This window comes from Leiobunum rupestre, chromosome 2 (genome assembly GCF_980474605.1).
Source record: "Leiobunum rupestre chromosome 2, qqLeiRupe1.1.hap1, whole genome shotgun sequence".
Classification (NCBI taxonomy): Eukaryota; Metazoa; Arthropoda; class Arachnida; order Opiliones; family Sclerosomatidae; genus Leiobunum; species Leiobunum rupestre.
In genome coordinates, this window is record NC_143385.1 from 50,492,868 (window position 1) to 50,509,402 (window position 16,535).

General features: G+C 40.0%; 11 non-coding genes across 11 annotated transcripts; all 11 read right to left on the bottom strand.

Moving 5' to 3' along the window:
• Nucleotides 1–361: 361 nt before the first annotated feature.
• LOC149957984 (U5 spliceosomal RNA) lies at nt 362–480 on the bottom strand. Its single transcript, XR_016478994.1, has one exon. It is a non-coding gene; the product is annotated as a U5 spliceosomal RNA (small nuclear RNA).
• A 432-nt stretch (nt 481–912) lies between these two features.
• On the bottom strand, nt 913–1,031 carry LOC149957985 (U5 spliceosomal RNA). The gene has a single exon (XR_016478995.1). It is a non-coding gene; the product is annotated as a U5 spliceosomal RNA (small nuclear RNA).
• Nucleotides 1,032–1,462: 431 nt separating this feature from the next.
• Nucleotides 1,463–1,581, bottom strand: LOC149957986 (U5 spliceosomal RNA). The gene has a single exon (XR_016479352.1). It is a non-coding gene; the product is annotated as a U5 spliceosomal RNA (small nuclear RNA).
• A 432-nt stretch (nt 1,582–2,013) lies between these two features.
• On the bottom strand, nt 2,014–2,132 carry LOC149957987 (U5 spliceosomal RNA). Its single transcript, XR_016478996.1, has one exon. It is a non-coding gene; the product is annotated as a U5 spliceosomal RNA (small nuclear RNA).
• A 432-nt stretch (nt 2,133–2,564) lies between these two features.
• LOC149957988 (U5 spliceosomal RNA) lies at nt 2,565–2,683 on the bottom strand. Its single transcript, XR_016478997.1, has one exon. It is a non-coding gene; the product is annotated as a U5 spliceosomal RNA (small nuclear RNA).
• A 432-nt stretch (nt 2,684–3,115) lies between these two features.
• On the bottom strand, nt 3,116–3,234 carry LOC149957989 (U5 spliceosomal RNA). Its single transcript, XR_016478998.1, has one exon. It is a non-coding gene; the product is annotated as a U5 spliceosomal RNA (small nuclear RNA).
• A 432-nt stretch (nt 3,235–3,666) lies between these two features.
• On the bottom strand, nt 3,667–3,785 carry LOC149957990 (U5 spliceosomal RNA). Its single transcript, XR_016479000.1, has one exon. It is a non-coding gene; the product is annotated as a U5 spliceosomal RNA (small nuclear RNA).
• Nucleotides 3,786–4,217: 432 nt separating this feature from the next.
• On the bottom strand, nt 4,218–4,336 carry LOC149957991 (U5 spliceosomal RNA). Its single transcript, XR_016479001.1, has one exon. It is a non-coding gene; the product is annotated as a U5 spliceosomal RNA (small nuclear RNA).
• A 432-nt stretch (nt 4,337–4,768) lies between these two features.
• On the bottom strand, nt 4,769–4,887 carry LOC149957992 (U5 spliceosomal RNA). Its single transcript, XR_016479002.1, has one exon. It is a non-coding gene; the product is annotated as a U5 spliceosomal RNA (small nuclear RNA).
• A 432-nt stretch (nt 4,888–5,319) lies between these two features.
• On the bottom strand, nt 5,320–5,438 carry LOC149957993 (U5 spliceosomal RNA). The gene has a single exon (XR_016479003.1). It is a non-coding gene; the product is annotated as a U5 spliceosomal RNA (small nuclear RNA).
• A 10,791-nt stretch (nt 5,439–16,229) lies between these two features.
• LOC149957994 (U5 spliceosomal RNA) lies at nt 16,230–16,348 on the bottom strand. The gene has a single exon (XR_016479309.1). It is a non-coding gene; the product is annotated as a U5 spliceosomal RNA (small nuclear RNA).
• Between the last annotated feature and the right edge of the window lie 187 nt (nt 16,349–16,535).

Below are 16,535 nucleotides of genomic sequence, written 5' to 3' on the forward strand. Positions count from 1 at the left end.
AATTACAAGTAATAAAGCGAAGATTTTAATTACATTACTTTATCATGAGAAACGCACAAATTACCGTTCTTGTAAGAAGGTGTTAAAAAAAGAAATTTTGTTATTAACTCAACATGTAATTGTTAAAGGAATCGTCTGCAATTTTCTTTTTTTTCCTTCGCTTAACTGCTGACCATGACCATGACCATGACCAAAATTATCATTTAATCGTTCGAAATTTTTTGATGCCATTTCAATAAAACCCCGCCGTAGCTGGCGGCGTTATAGTCATTCGTGAAATTTAAACGTCGAAACATTGAAACTTTAAAGGTTTTCACACAGGTGTTTTGCGATGTGGGTGTTTATTTTTAGATTCAAAGCGAACTCTACCACAAGGTAGAGTATTCAAAAATAGCTTAAAGGCTCATAATATTGCTCCTCCCCACGGTAATCTTTAGTAAAAGGCGAAAGATTAAAGCGATTGAGGAGAAGCTAGAGCATAATATATCGTGGCTACTATAAGTAAAATGATTATTGTATCAAACCATGTTACACTATATTTTATTTGTATGAATTACAAGTAATAAAGCGAAGATTTTAATTACATTACTTTATCATGAGAAACGCACAAATTACCGTTCTTGTAAGAAGGTGTTAAAAAAAGAAATTTTGTTATTAACTCAACATGTAATTGTTAAAGGAATCGTCTGCAATTTTCTTTTTTTTCCTTCGCTTAACTGCTGACCATGACCATGACCATGACCAAAATTATCATTTAATCGTTCGAAATTTTTTGATGCCATTTCAATAAAACCCCGCCGTAGCTGGCGGCGTTATAGTCATTCGTGAAATTTAAACGTCGAAACATTGAAACTTTAAAGGTTTTCACACAGGTGTTTTGCGATGTGGGTGTTTATTTTTAGATTCAAAGCGAACTCTACCACAAGGTAGAGTATTCAAAAATAGCTTAAAGGCTCATAATATTGCTCCTCCCCACGGTAATCTTTAGTAAAAGGCGAAAGATTAAAGCGATTGAGGAGAAGCTAGAGCATAATATATCGTGGCTACTATAAGTAAAATGATTATTGTATCAAACCATGTTACACTATATTTTATTTGTATGAATTACAAGTAATAAAGCGAAGATTTTAATTACATTACTTTATCATGAGAAACGCACAAATTACCGTTCTTGTAAGAAGGTGTTAAAAAAAGAAATTTTGTTATTAACTCAACATGTAATTGTTAAAGGAATCGTCTGCAATTTTCTTTTTTTTCCTTCGCTTAACTGCTGACCATGACCATGACCATGACCAAAATTATCATTTAATCGTTCGAAATTTTTTGATGCCATTTCAATAAAACCCCGCCGTAGCTGGCGGCGTTATAGTCATTCGTGAAATTTAAACGTCGAAACATTGAAACTTTAAGGTTTTCACACAGGTGTTTTGCGATGTGGGTGTTTATTTTTAGATTCAAAGCGAACTCTACCACAAGGTAGAGTATTCAAAAATAGCTTAAAGGCTCATAATATTGCTCCTCCCCACGGTAATCTTTAATAAAAGGCGAAAGATTAAAGCGATTGAGGAGAAGCTAGAGCATAATATATCGTGGCTACTATAAGTAAAATGATTATTGTATCAAACCATGTTACACTATATTTTATTTGTATGAATTACAAGTAATAAAGCGAAGATTTTAATTACATTACTTTATCATGAGAAACGCACAAATTACCGTTCTTGTAAGAAGGTGTTAAAAAAAGAAATTTTGTTATTAACTCAACATGTAATTGTTAAAGGAATCGTCTGCAATTTTCTTTTTTTTCCTTCGCTTAACTGCTGACCATGACCATGACCATGACCAAAATTATCATTTAATCGTTCGAAATTTTTTGATGCCATTTCAATAAAACCCCGCCGTAGCTGGCGGCGTTATAGTCATTCGTGAAATTTAAACGTCGAAACATTGAAACTTTAAAGGTTTTCACACAGGTGTTTTGCGATGTGGGTGTTTATTTTTAGATTCAAAGCGAACTCTACCACAAGGTAGAGTATTCAAAAATAGCTTAAAGGCTCATAATATTGCTCCTCCCCACGGTAATCTTTAGTAAAAGGCGAAAGATTAAAGCGATTGAGGAGAAGCTAGAGCATAATATATCGTGGCTACTATAAGTAAAATGATTATTGTATCAAACCATGTTACACTATATTTTATTTGTATGAATTACAAGTAATAAAGCGAAGATTTTAATTACATTACTTTATCATGAGAAACGCACAAATTACCGTTCTTGTAAGAAGGTGTTAAAAAAAGAAATTTTGTTATTAACTCAACATGTAATTGTTAAAGGAATCGTCTGCAATTTTCTTTTTTTTCCTTCGCTTAACTGCTGACCATGACCATGACCATGACCAAAATTATCATTTAATCGTTCGAAATTTTTTGATGCCATTTCAATAAAACCCCGCCGTAGCTGGCGGCGTTATAGTCATTCGTGAAATTTAAACGTCGAAACATTGAAACTTTAAAGGTTTTCACACAGGTGTTTTGCGATGTGGGTGTTTATTTTTAGATTCAAAGCGAACTCTACCACAAGGTAGAGTATTCAAAAATAGCTTAAAGGCTCATAATATTGCTCCTCCCCACGGTAATCTTTAGTAAAAGGCGAAAGATTAAAGCGATTGAGGAGAAGCTAGAGCATAATATATCGTGGCTACTATAAGTAAAATGATTATTGTATCAAACCATGTTACACTATATTTTATTTGTATGAATTACAAGTAATAAAGCGAAGATTTTAATTACATTACTTTATCATGAGAAACGCACAAATTACCGTTCTTGTAAGAAGGTGTTAAAAAAAGAAATTTTGTTATTAACTCAACATGTAATTGTTAAAGGAATCGTCTGCAATTTTCTTTTTTTTCCTTCGCTTAACTGCTGACCATGACCATGACCATGACCAAAATTATCATTTAATCGTTCGAAATTTTTTGATGCCATTTCAATAAAACCCCGCCGTAGCTGGCGGCGTTATAGTCATTCGTGAAATTTAAACGTCGAAACATTGAAACTTTAAAGGTTTTCACACAGGTGTTTTGCGATGTGGGTGTTTATTTTTAGATTCAAAGCGAACTCTACCACAAGGTAGAGTATTCAAAAATAGCTTAAAGGCTCATAATATTGCTCCTCCCCACGGTAATCTTTAGTAAAAGGCGAAAGATTAAAGCGATTGAGGAGAAGCTAGAGCATAATATATCGTGGCTACTATAAGTAAAATGATTATTGTATCAAACCATGTTACACTATATTTTATTTGTATGAATTACAAGTAATAAAGCGAAGATTTTAATTACATTACTTTATCATGAGAAACGCACAAATTACCGTTCTTGTAAGAAGGTGTTAAAAAAAGAAATTTTGTTATTAACTCAACATGTAATTGTTAAAGGAATCGTCTGCAATTTTCTTTTTTTTCCTTCGCTTAACTGCTGACCATGACCATGACCATGACCAAAATTATCATTTAATCGTTCGAAATTTTTTGATGCCATTTCAATAAAACCCCGCCGTAGCTGGCGGCGTTATAGTCATTCGTGAAATTTAAACGTCGAAACATTGAAACTTTAAAGGTTTTCACACAGGTGTTTTGCGATGTGGGTGTTTATTTTTAGATTCAAAGCGAACTCTACCACAAGGTAGAGTATTCAAAAATAGCTTAAAGGCTCATAATATTGCTCCTCCCCACGGTAATCTTTAGTAAAAGGCGAAAGATTAAAGCGATTGAGGAGAAGCTAGAGCATAATATATCGTGGCTACTATAAGTAAAATGATTATTGTATCAAACCATGTTACACTATATTTTATTTGTATGAATTACAAGTAATAAAGCGAAGATTTTAATTACATTACTTTATCATGAGAAACGCACAAATTACCGTTCTTGTAAGAAGGTGTTAAAAAAAGAAATTTTGTTATTAACTCAACATGTAATTGTTAAAGGAATCGTCTGCAATTTTCTTTTTTTTCCTTCGCTTAACTGCTGACCATGACCATGACCATGACCAAAATTATCATTTAATCGTTCGAAATTTTTTGATGCCATTTCAATAAAACCCCGCCGTAGCTGGCGGCGTTATAGTCATTCGTGAAATTTAAACGTCGAAACATTGAAACTTTAAAGGTTTTCACACAGGTGTTTTGCGATGTGGGTGTTTATTTTTAGATTCAAAGCGAACTCTACCACAAGGTAGAGTATTCAAAAATAGCTTAAAGGCTCATAATATTGCTCCTCCCCACGGTAATCTTTAGTAAAAGGCGAAAGATTAAAGCGATTGAGGAGAAGCTAGAGCATAATATATCGTGGCTACTATAAGTAAAATGATTATTGTATCAAACCATGTTACACTATATTTTATTTGTATGAATTACAAGTAATAAAGCGAAGATTTTAATTACATTACTTTATCATGAGAAACGCACAAATTACCGTTCTTGTAAGAAGGTGTTAAAAAAAGAAATTTTGTTATTAACTCAACATGTAATTGTTAAAGGAATCGTCTGCAATTTTCTTTTTTTTCCTTCGCTTAACTGCTGACCATGACCATGACCATGACCAAAATTATCATTTAATCGTTCGAAATTTTTTGATGCCATTTCAATAAAACCCCGCCGTAGCTGGCGGCGTTATAGTCATTCGTGAAATTTAAACGTCGAAACATTGAAACTTTAAAGGTTTTCACACAGGTGTTTTGCGATGTGGGTGTTTATTTTTAGATTCAAAGCGAACTCTACCACAAGGTAGAGTATTCAAAAATAGCTTAAAGGCTCATAATATTGCTCCTCCCCACGGTAATCTTTAGTAAAAGGCGAAAGATTAAAGCGATTGAGGAGAAGCTAGAGCATAATATATCGTGGCTACTATAAGTAAAATGATTATTGTATCAAACCATGTTACACTATATTTTATTTGTATGAATTACAAGTAATAAAGCGAAGATTTTAATTACATTACTTTATCATGAGAAACGCACAAATTACCGTTCTTGTAAGAAGGTGTTAAAAAAAGAAATTTTGTTATTAACTCAACATGTAATTGTTAAAGGAATCGTCTGCAATTTTCTTTTTTTTCCTTCGCTTAACTGCTGACCATGACCATGACCATGACCAAAATTATCATTTAATCGTTCGAAATTTTTTGATGCCATTTCAATAAAACCCCGCCGTAGCTGGCGGCGTTATAGTCATTCGTGAAATTTAAACGTCGAAACATTGAAACTTTAAAGGTTTTCACACAGGTGTTTTGCGATGTGGGTGTTTATTTTTAGATTCAAAGCGAACTCTACCACAAGGTAGAGTATTCAAAAATAGCTTAAAGGCTCATAATATTGCTCCTCCCCACGGTAATCTTTAGTAAAAGGCGAAAGATTAAAGCGATTGAGGAGAAGCTAGAGCATAATATATCGTGGCTACTATAAGTAAAATGATTATTGTATCAAACCATGTTACACTATATTTTATTTGTATGAATTACAAGTAATAAAGCGAAGATTTTAATTACATTACTTTATCATGAGAAACGCACAAATTACCGTTCTTGTAAGAAGGTGTTAAAAAAAGAAATTTTGTTATTAACTCAACATGTAATTGTTAAAGGAATCGTCTGCAATTTTCTTTTTTTTCCTTCGCTTAACTGCTGACCATGACCATGACCATGACCAAAATTATCATTTAATCGTTCGAAATTTTTTGATGCCATTTCAATAAAACCCCGCCGTAGCTGGCGGCGTTATAGTCATTCGTGAAATTTAAACGTCGAAACATTGAAACTTTAAAGGTTTTCACACAGGTGTTTTGCGATGTGGGTGTTTATTTTTAGATTCAAAGCGAACTCTACCACAAGGTAGAGTATTCAAAAATAGCTTAAAGGCTCATAATATTGCTCCTCCCCACGGTAATCTTTAGTAAAAGGCTTTTATTGTTTATTAAATTAGTACAATTAAAAATAAATAATTAATTAATTGTACAAAGCCTTCTCAAATTTTCAAAAGGAATACAACAAAAAACATTTAAAATATTAAATCAAAAAATATTTACAAATGACAAGAGCATGATTTTAAAATGACTCGGAACTTATTTAAAATTTGAAAATTTCTTATAAACGTACTCAAAATAGCGTACTCAAAATAGCGTAATATTTAAAAAGCGAGATGCAACTCTTCATTTAAAACCTGAACAATGGGGAATTCGCCGTGGCACCACTTATCAACGAAGTCAGGACGATCTAATTGCTGGTGGTCAGATCTTGCCCTCAGGAGAATCCTCGAACGAGCTTTTGCCAACATAAGAACTACGGGCACATCCTTTTGCGAGTAGACTTTTGCGTTCCTCGAATCCCACGCTTGAAAACGGAGCTCCGCTGCTATGATACGGAAGGCGTAGCGCAAATGGGCTGGAACTGGGATGATTTCTTGATAGACCGCTGCTTTGGCCGAGAGGAAACGCAGATTGAAAAAACGTCGGAGATGTTGCCAAATGGGGTAAACATGGGCGCAATCGAAGAGCACGTGTGTCACCGTTTCGGGAGACGTGCAAAAAGGGCAAGTCCAAGAGGTTGCCATACCATGATTTTTCAGAAAGAAACGAACGGGCAAAACATGATGGGCTGTTTTCCAAAAAAGATCTCTTCGAGTTGGTTCTATTGACCGATTAGCAGCCTCCCAAAACACCGCTTCCCATTTTACATTCGGTGACTCCTTTACTACTCTCACTTCCGTTTTGTTTCTGAGAGCATCGCGTATTTGCTTGTTTGTCGCTGATGTCCAATCAAAGCAAGTGTCTCTTGTTTTTAACTTCTTGACCTGCTCGACGAAGGCCTCGTACAGATGGTGTACTTCTCCGGCGTGTAGGCGGTGACTGTCCCAAGGAAGGCGGAACAAGGTGCTGACTGTACTTGACAGGAAATAGATCGAGGAATCGTGGATTGGGTGGTCGGAGGCTTGTAACGCGCGCGCATTTCTTGTGAATGAAAGTGCCGAGATTTCATTCCTCAAATTAGGAGCACCGAGGCCTCCTTCTTTCGGCGTCTGGTAAACGGTGTCTCTCGAAACCCATTCTGGTTTTTCAGACCAGATAAAGGTGAACATGAGGCTCGTGATTCTGTTGATGTTCAAGTGCGAGAAGGAAACCAAGGGCACGCCGTACGTCAAAGCTGGCACACCAATCTGACGCAAAACTTGCGTTTTACCGAGGAAGGACAGCTGAGTTTTTCCCCAAGACCGAAGAACCTCATGGAACCGATTCAGAAAGATGTCTTCGTTTTTTTCGGATGATCCACTGCTGGTGAAAAGGATGCCGAGAATCTTTAGAGGCTTGTCCGAAAAATTAATATTTAAGGACTTTGGTATTTCGTAGATTCCTGCGCGACCGAGTTCCAGAGCCTTTGTCTTCTCTAGGTTGATTCGGCTTCCTGATGCTGAACAGAAAGAATGCGCCAGAGCCATGGTTTGGCTTAGAGACTCGGTGTCTTCCAAAAGGAAATTGATGTCATCGGCATGACTGAGAGATTTTTGGTTCTCAACTTGTGTGGACCCTGGACCTTTTAGACCCCGGATCATGGGATTTTGGCGGACATTGTGCAGAAGAACTTCTATAACGATAGTGAAAAGGACCGGTGATAGAGGACAGCCTTGACGAACTCCTCTCTCTATGAAAACCTTTCTCGATAGGTGACCATTAACCATTACTCTACTGTACGAGTTTTTGTACAGACTTTGGATTGCCTTAATAAAAGCCTTCGGAATGCCGAAAGCCTCCATAGCGGCGAAGAGGAAGTCCTGGTCCACACGATCGAAGGCTTTATTCAAATCCACCGCGAGCAACAGACCAGAACCATTTCTTTCCGTGGTATGAACCAAGGTATCACGTAAGTACAGAAGGTTGTTGTACAGAGATCTTCCCTTGACTCCCGCTGTTTGCGTGGGACCGATTATTTGGTCCATAACCGTTGCTATCCGCATCTCGAGGATCTTGGCAAATAACTTCCTGTCAAGGTTAAGAAGCGTGAGCGGCCTCCAAGCTCCAAGTTCTTCCTTTTTCTCTTCGTCCTTGCACAGAAGGCTGATCATGCCAAACTGGAAGGAGTCGGTGAACTGACCATTTTCTAGGCTTTCGTTGAAAACGTTGACTATTATTTGTTTTAGTTCTTGCCAAAAGGTACGATAGAATCCCACCGTCAGTCCATCAGGCCCTGGAGCTTTTCGGCGCGAGAAGGTCCTCAGTGCTTTAGTGCATTCGGTGACAGTGATTCTAGCATTGAGTGAATCTTTCATGTTGTCAGGAACCTGAGGGAGATCTTTAAATAAGGAGGTTAGTCTGGAACTGTCAGTGGCGCTCTTCTTGTACAGATCTTGGTAAAATCTCCTAACTTCCTCTTGAATTTCCTCCTGGTCAGTAATGGTTCTCGTACCCGTAACAATCTCCGACAGCGCTACTTTCTTCCGATTCATCGCTTGACGGCAGTAGAAGTCGGAGTCGAATTTCATTTCCATGGCAATTTCTTGACCATGTTCTTTCGCCCTCTGGAATCTTAGCTTGGATTCATACTCTTCATGGAGTTTGCTCCGTATGTTGGAGATTTCGGTTATTACTTCTATGTCTCTTGCGTCCTTCGGGAGACGATCCAACAAAGACAGAGACCATCTAAGAAAGTGGACCCTTTTTCTAGATGACGCTGCTCGGGATTTCCCTAATTTCCGAAAAAGATCGGCGAATTTCGTTTTGCAAGTCTCCCAGTCGTCGCAAGAGTGGACGGCTTCGGCCAAATTTTGAATTTCCGGTTTCACATCCGCAACAAAATCTGAGTCCTCCAAAACAGAATCATTAAGCCTCCAAATGCCTTTACCTCTGGGAGTGGCTAGCGGAACTTCCACCTCTAAGATAACAGCCTGGTGATCGGTGACGTACGAGGCTGTACTGCCTAGGGGAGTAATGGTGCAGGAACGGACGCTGGTAACAAGCTGGGATGGTAAATAGATACGGTCTAAGCGACATTTTACATTTTTTGCTTCCCAGGTGAAAGTGCGGACTCCAGGATTGCGAAGCCGCCAGATGTCAACTAGGTTGAGTGATTCCATTTTCCGCTCCAAATTTTTGGCCGAAGCGTCAACGAGAACGTTGCCGCCTTCCTTGTCCAGGTTCAAATTCGAAACGCAGTTGAAGTCTCCGAGTACAAGCAAATAAGAGAACGGGCCATCGACGTACTGGTGCAAGCTATTGAAGAGTAGTGACCTTTCACCCATCCTATTAGGAGCGTAAATGGATAATATACGGAGTCGAGAATCATTATAGTCTAGATCCACACACACTACACGCCCCGACGTGTCCAACCGGAGACTGCGAAACTGAGTGCGAGCGCCCTGTCTAACGAAGATAGTGGTGCCACGACTGAAGTTACTCCCTACGCTATAAAATATATCCTGCGCTTTAAATAATTTCTTAAGGTAATTAAAGTTATCAGATCTAACTAAGTGACTTTCTTGAATACATAAAATGTCTATTTCTTCAGCACGGAAGAACGCGGCAATATCTTTTTGTTTTTTTAAATTACGTAAACCCTCTACATTTAAAGTCCCTATTTTTAAAACACTCATAAAAATATATATTAAAAGCTACAATTTATTACTAAAAGTCAATAAAAAAACTAATTATACTGGTTACTTCTTGCGAGGAATTCCACCCGAAAAGGTACCAGGGCGTTTAGGAGCAGTCCTGGTTCTTTCAGGAGCTGAGCTGCTGGAACTGTTCTTAGGATATTTGGATTTCAGTGTGGTGAAAGACGGTGCCGAGGAAACTTTCTTGACGGTAGGAGTAGTCGTATTTTTTATGGACTCGCTAAAGGTACGTTCAGTAGGTTCTTTTGGGGATGCAAGTTCTGGATCTTCAGCCCACAAAGGTGGGAAATTCGAGTGGCTCGGGGATAGTGGGTTTGGCTGCTTGGAGACAGTAGGACTGGGATAGCTGGTTCTGGGAACTTCGGCCACTTCATCTCTCGCTGAGTGAGAAGGGCTAGATTCTGCATCTTCAGGTTTGGACATCGATTCCATGTTTTCGTGGGACTCTTGTTCGAACGACATAAGAACAACCGGATTAACTATCGGAGTGTCATCAACTGGTTTCTGCTCCATAGGTTTCTGCGTTTTTTCGTACTCCTCTATCGCACGATCAGCGGCTTTTTGTACCCATCGACGATCTTGTGAAGTACATTCTCTGGCCAGGTGGTCGCAATCTCCACACTTGTAACACTGGCGCTTGACGCCACGATACTGGATGTTGACTCGGTAGCTACCGGCTAAGATGACATTTGGTACAGGTGATCTTACTTTCAATTTAATAAGTCTGTTTCCGTTTGTAAGAAGCGGGTACTCTTTGTCGGCTTCATACTCCCATGACAGGACATCGCCGTATGGTCGTAATCCACCACTGATGACAGCAGGATCCAGTTCATAAGGGGCGCCAACGACGGTGATCATCAGCTCATCGGAGTCAACGGGAGATACTTGGAACGTAGCTTGACCAATTTTAATGGCACCAGAAACAAAGATCTTTTCATATTCTTCCTTTGACGCACAAGTGACATGGTACACTCCACGACCCTTGGGCTGACAACAAATAATTGAAGCCGGACCAAACTCATCGAAGAAGGCTTTGGCAACATCAAGGTATTTCAGATTATCACCTCCTACATCTAGTTTCAGAGAGAGCGGACGTTTCAACCGCCCTGAGGACGGCGCCATGATTCGAAAACAACCGACTGCGCGAAAAACTAATAAAAACTATTAAAAAACACACTCACTTTTTTAGTAAAAGGCTTTTATTGTGTATTAAATTATTTACAAAACAAAAAAAAATTGATTTGTAAAAAAGCCCTAACTTAATAACTTAAAATATATTACAAGTTAATCATACATTCAATTTTAAACAGACAAAAATATAGTTCTTAAAATGCAATTACTCTGATAATGATAAAATTTTCCATACAGTATAAATTTGATTAGAATAAAAGATCTAGGTTTTCGACCCCAATAACTCGAACTATTGGCAACTCAGCGCGGCACCACTTATCAAGGAAATCAGGTTTCTTCAACTGTTGAAGATCAGCCCTGGCCCGTAATATAATCCTCGATCTTGCTTTTGCCAGCATAAGGAACGTTGAAACGTCCTTCTTCCCATATACTTTTGAATTTCGAGCATCCCATGCTTGGAACCGCAATTCTGACGCGATAATTCGGAAAACGTAACGGAGAGGAGTGACGACTGGGACCGTCTGTTGAAAGACGGCAGCGCTTGCGGAGATGAAAGGCAACCGGAAAAAGTATCGAAAGTGTTGCCACATGCGTTGGACGTTGGTGCAGTCAAACAGCGCGTGAATAATGGTTTCAGGAGCCGGACATAATGGACACTTCCAGGAGTCAGACATGTTATGCTGTTGAAGGTAAAACCTTACTGGCAAGATCCGATGGACAGTTTTCCAGAGGAGATCTCTTCTTGACGACTCAATCGCCCGATTGGAGGCCTCCCAGAAAATTGATTTCCAGTTCATTTTGGGTTGATCCCGGACCACTTTGATTTCTACTTCTTTTCGTAGAAGGGCGCCAATCTGTTTGTTGGAGGACTTTTTCCAGTCGAAATTCTTGTCTTTGTTCTTAAATTCTCTCGTTAGCCTGGTGAAGTCTTTGTAAGACTGATGGGTTTCTCCAGCATGAGGCACGCGTTTGTCCCAAGACAGGCCAAATACAGTAACGAGAGTACTTGATAGAAGGTAATTCACGGTGACGTTGACGGGATGAAAGGGAGTAGATAAACAACGTGCGTTCCTCGTGTAAGATAACGCCAGGATTTCGTTTTGCAGGTTCGGGACCCCAAGACCGCCTTCTTTAGCTGGCAAATACAATGTGTTGCGAGATACCCACTCAGTTTTATTCGTCCACATGAATTTGAACATGAGAGCCGTGAGCTTAGCAATATCATCTTTGGCGAAGGAAATCAGTGGGACACCATACGTTAAAGATGGAACTGCGATTTGACGAATTACTTGAGCCTTCCCTAGGAGGGATAGGTCAACTTTTTCCCAGGAACGTAGAGCCTCTCGGAAACGACCAAGAAAAATCTCTTCATTTAACGGGGAAAGTCCATTGCTACAGAAGTGAATTCCGAGTATCTTCAATGGCTTATTTGTGTAGGCAATCTTCGCCGATTTCGGTAATTCAATTGCTTCACCGTGGCCCAGTTTGAGGGCTTTCGTCTTTTCCATGTTGACGCAACTGCCTGATGATGAGCAAAAGTCCTGGACCGTTACCATAGTTTCATACAAGGATTCGCTGTCTGCCAAGAGGAAGTTAATGTCATCGGCGTGGCTGATTGACTTGTTGTCATTTTGTCGGGAAAAGCCTGGTCCATCGATGCCCCGAATATTTCGGCTTCTACGGATATTGGCAAGAAGAACTTCTATGGTAATGGTAAAGAGTGCTGGAGACAAGGGACAACCTTGTCGGACACCCCTTTTGATAAAAACCTTTTCGGTTAAATGGCCGTTTATCGAGATCTTACTATAAGAATTCTTGTAGAGGTTCTTCAGTGCAAGAATGAAACTGTCCGGGATTCCAAAACTGGCCATGGCGTTGTAAAGGAAGTTGTGATCTATCCGGTCGAAAGCTTTATTCAGGTCCAGCGCCACCAAGACTGCGGGAACATTCCTCTTGTCGATATGCGCTAGCAGGTTACGTAAATAGAATAAATTGCTGTATAACGTACGGCCTTTGACTCCCGCGGTTTGCGTAGGACCTATTATTGATTCCATTACCGAGGACAGACGGCTTTCAAGTATCTTGGCAAATAATTTCCTGTCCACATTCAGCAGCGTTAGAGGCCTCCAGGCTCCGAGTTCTTGCTTCATTTTTTCGTCCTTGCATAACAGACTTATCATACCGGACTTAAAAGAGTCCGTGAAGTGACCATTCTCCATACTAGTATTGAAGACGTTAGTGATTACGTGTTTCAGGGTTTCCCAGTACATCAAATAGAACGAAACCGTGAGGCCATCAGGTCCTGGAACTTTTTTACGAGAGAAAGTCTTAAGGGCCGCGGTACATTCAGCGACAGATATTTCAGCAGTCAAGGTAGCTTTCCTGTCTTCGGGAATCTTTGGAAGATCTCGTAGTAAGACGTTCTGCTTGGGCTGGTCCGTGGCACCTTCGTCATAGAGTTCTTGGTAGTATCTTTGTACTTCCTCCCGGATTTCGTCCTGAGTGGTTAAAGTCGTCGTGCCAGCTTTGATTTCCGATAGTACTTCTCTCTTACGAGACATCTTTTGGCGACAGTAGAAGTCTGAATCAAATTTCGTTTCCAACGCTATTTCTTGACCATGTTCCTTCGATCTTTGTAGCCGGAGTTTAGACTCATATAATGCGTGAAGTTTGCCTCTAATGTCAGTTAGTTCAGATACAACGGGAGTGTCTTGGTCTTCTTTGGGTAGACGTTCTAGAAGGGACATGGACCAACGTAAGAAATGTGCCTCTTTTCTGGTAGACGCAGCTCGGGTTTTGCCCTCCTCACGGAAGAGATCAGCGACCTTAACTTTGAACTCCTCCCAGTCCTCGCAGGACTGCACTCCTTCGATAAGATCAGTGATTTTGGGATTCAGGGCCTCAACAAAGTCGGCATCTTCTAAGACGGTGTCGTTGAGTCTCCAGACGCTGTTGCCTCTAGGAACTGAGTGCGGGATACAGACCTCCAGGATGACGGCACGATGGTCCGATACGTACGACGAAGAACTGCCCAGGGAGGTGATAGTGCAGTCTAGAACATGGGAAACCAAGTCTGCTGGCACGTAAATTCTGTCTAAACGACATTTTACATTCTTCGCTTCCCAGGTGAAAGATTTAACTCCCGGATTACGAAGTCTCCAGATATCGACCAGATTAAGCGAATCCATTTTCTGTTCCAGGGTTTTCGCCGACGCATCGCCGAATAGGTTACCGCCTTCCTTGTCAAGGTCGATGTTCGCTACACAGTTAAAATCTCCGAGAACGAACAGATGCGAAAACGGGCCGTCCAAGTAATGATGGAAACTATTAAAAAAACGGGTCCTATCCCCCATCGAATTCGGTGAATAAACATTTAATATTCTAATCCTGGAGGCGTTAAAGTCCAAGTCGACGCAAACAACGCGACCGGAATTATCCAAACGGAGACTGCGGAAAACAGCGAGAGATCCCTTTTTAACAAAGAAAGCGGTGCCACGGCTGAAATTGCTGCCCTCGCTAAAAAACAACTCCTCTGCGTTAAAAAGTTTTTTTAAGAACTTAAAATTGTCAGACCTAATCAAATGGCTCTCTTGAATGCAAAAAATATCAAGTTCTACTGTACGAAAAAAACCCGCAATATCCTTTTGTTTTTTAAGACTACGTAACCCCTCTACATTAAAAGTTCCAATTCTTAAAACCCCCATAAAATTGAATAAATTAAAAACAACAAAGGCATATCAAAAGTCAATAAAAAAAGTTCAACTGCAGTTACTTCTTACGCGCATTGCCGCTCGAAAAACTGCCTGGACGCTTCGGATTGGTCCGAACTCTTCCTGGTACTGTACTAGGTGGTATGGTCTTCAGTTGACTGATCTTTGGACGTGGAGGAATCTGCGTGGTCGATGTCTCTGATTGAAGTATTTTGTTATCGGTAGGTGGTGTCTTATTTTTCAAAGTGTCGCTGTAGGAACGGTTAGGCCCAAGGGCGACTTCGATGGGCGGGAGATCTGGGTCGTCAGCCCATAAGGGCGCGAGCTCAGACGTGCTAAGTGAGGCTGCATTCAAGGAGGACAGAGATGAGTGCTGGTTTGCCCTGGACTCGTCGAGAACTTCATCTCCTTCATCGATAGGAACTGACTGGTTTGGCGGTGGCTGGGATGCTGACTCACTTGTCTCCTCCTCGAAAGAAATAAGGAGACTGTTTTGTACCTCGTTGCTAACCATAGACTCTTCATCGGCTATTTTGTCTTTAGCCGATAGTACTTCGGGAGATTCCTCTACTGGAGTGCCATCAGCGGTCGATTTCGAAGTCTGGGAATTCTCGTACGCTTCCAAAGCCACTTCAGCCGCTTTCTGGACCCAACGACGGTCTTCCGTGGTACACACTCGAGCAAGATGATCACTATCTCCGCATTTATAACACTGGCGCTTGACACCTCGGTACTGGATATTTACCCTAAAACTCCCGGCAAGTATGACGTTCGGGACAGGCGCTCTCATCTTCAGTTTGACAATTCTATTTCCATTCGTGAGTTGCGGGAAGTCTTTGTCCGCTTCGTAGTCCCACGAGAGGACATCGCCATAAGGTCGCAGTCCTCCGCTGACGACGGCTTGGTCTAGTTCATAAGGGGCACCGATAACGGTGATCACCATCTCATCTGAGTCAACTGGGGAGACTTGGAAGGAACCTTGGCCAATCGTGATGGAACCGGAACTAAAAATTTTATCATATTCTTCTTTCGATGAACAGGTTACGTGGAACACGCCTCTACCTTTCGGCTGACAACACCTGATTGACGCAGGTCCAAATTGGTCGAAGAAAGCCTTTGCGACATCCAGAAATTTCAGATTGTCTCCTCCAACATCGAGCTTGAGAGAAAGCGGACGTTTCAACCGCCCCGAGGACGGCGCCATGATTCGAAAACACCCGACTGCGCGATAAACTATTAAAAACTATTAAAAACCAAACTCAATTTTTTAGTAAAAGGCGAAAGATTAAAGCGATTGAGGAGAAGCTAGAGCATAATATATCGTGGCTACTATAAATAAAATGATTATTGTATCAAACCATGTTACACTATATTTTATTTGTATGAATTAAAAGTAATAAAGCGAAGATTTGAATTACATTACTTTATCATGAGAAACGCACAAATTACCGTTCTTGTAAGAAGGTGTTAAAAAAAGGAATTTTGTTATTAACTCAACATGTAATTGTTAAAGGAATCGTCTGCAATTTTCTTTTTTTTCCTTCGCTTAACTGCTGACCATGACCAAAATTATCATTTAATCGTTCGAAATTTTTTGATGCCATTTGAATAAAACCCCGCCGTAGCTAGCGGCGTTATAGTCATTCGTGAAATTTAAACGTCGAAACATTGAAACTTTAAAGGTTTTCACACAGGTGTTTTGCGAAGGTGGGTGTTTATTTTTAGATTCAAAGCGAACTCTACCACAAGGTAGAGTATTCAAAAATAGCTTAAAGGCTCATGATATTGCTCCTCCCCACGGTAATCTTTAGTAAAAGGCGAAAGATTAAAGCGATTGAGGAGAAGCTAGAGCATAATATATCGTGGCTACTATAAATAAAATGATTATTGTATCAAACCATGTTACACTATATTTTATTTGTATGAATTAAAAGTAATAAAGCGAAGATTTGAATTACATTACTTTATCATGAGAAACGCACAAATTACCGTTCTTGTAAGAAGGTGTTAAAAAAAGGAATTTTGTTATTAACTCAACATG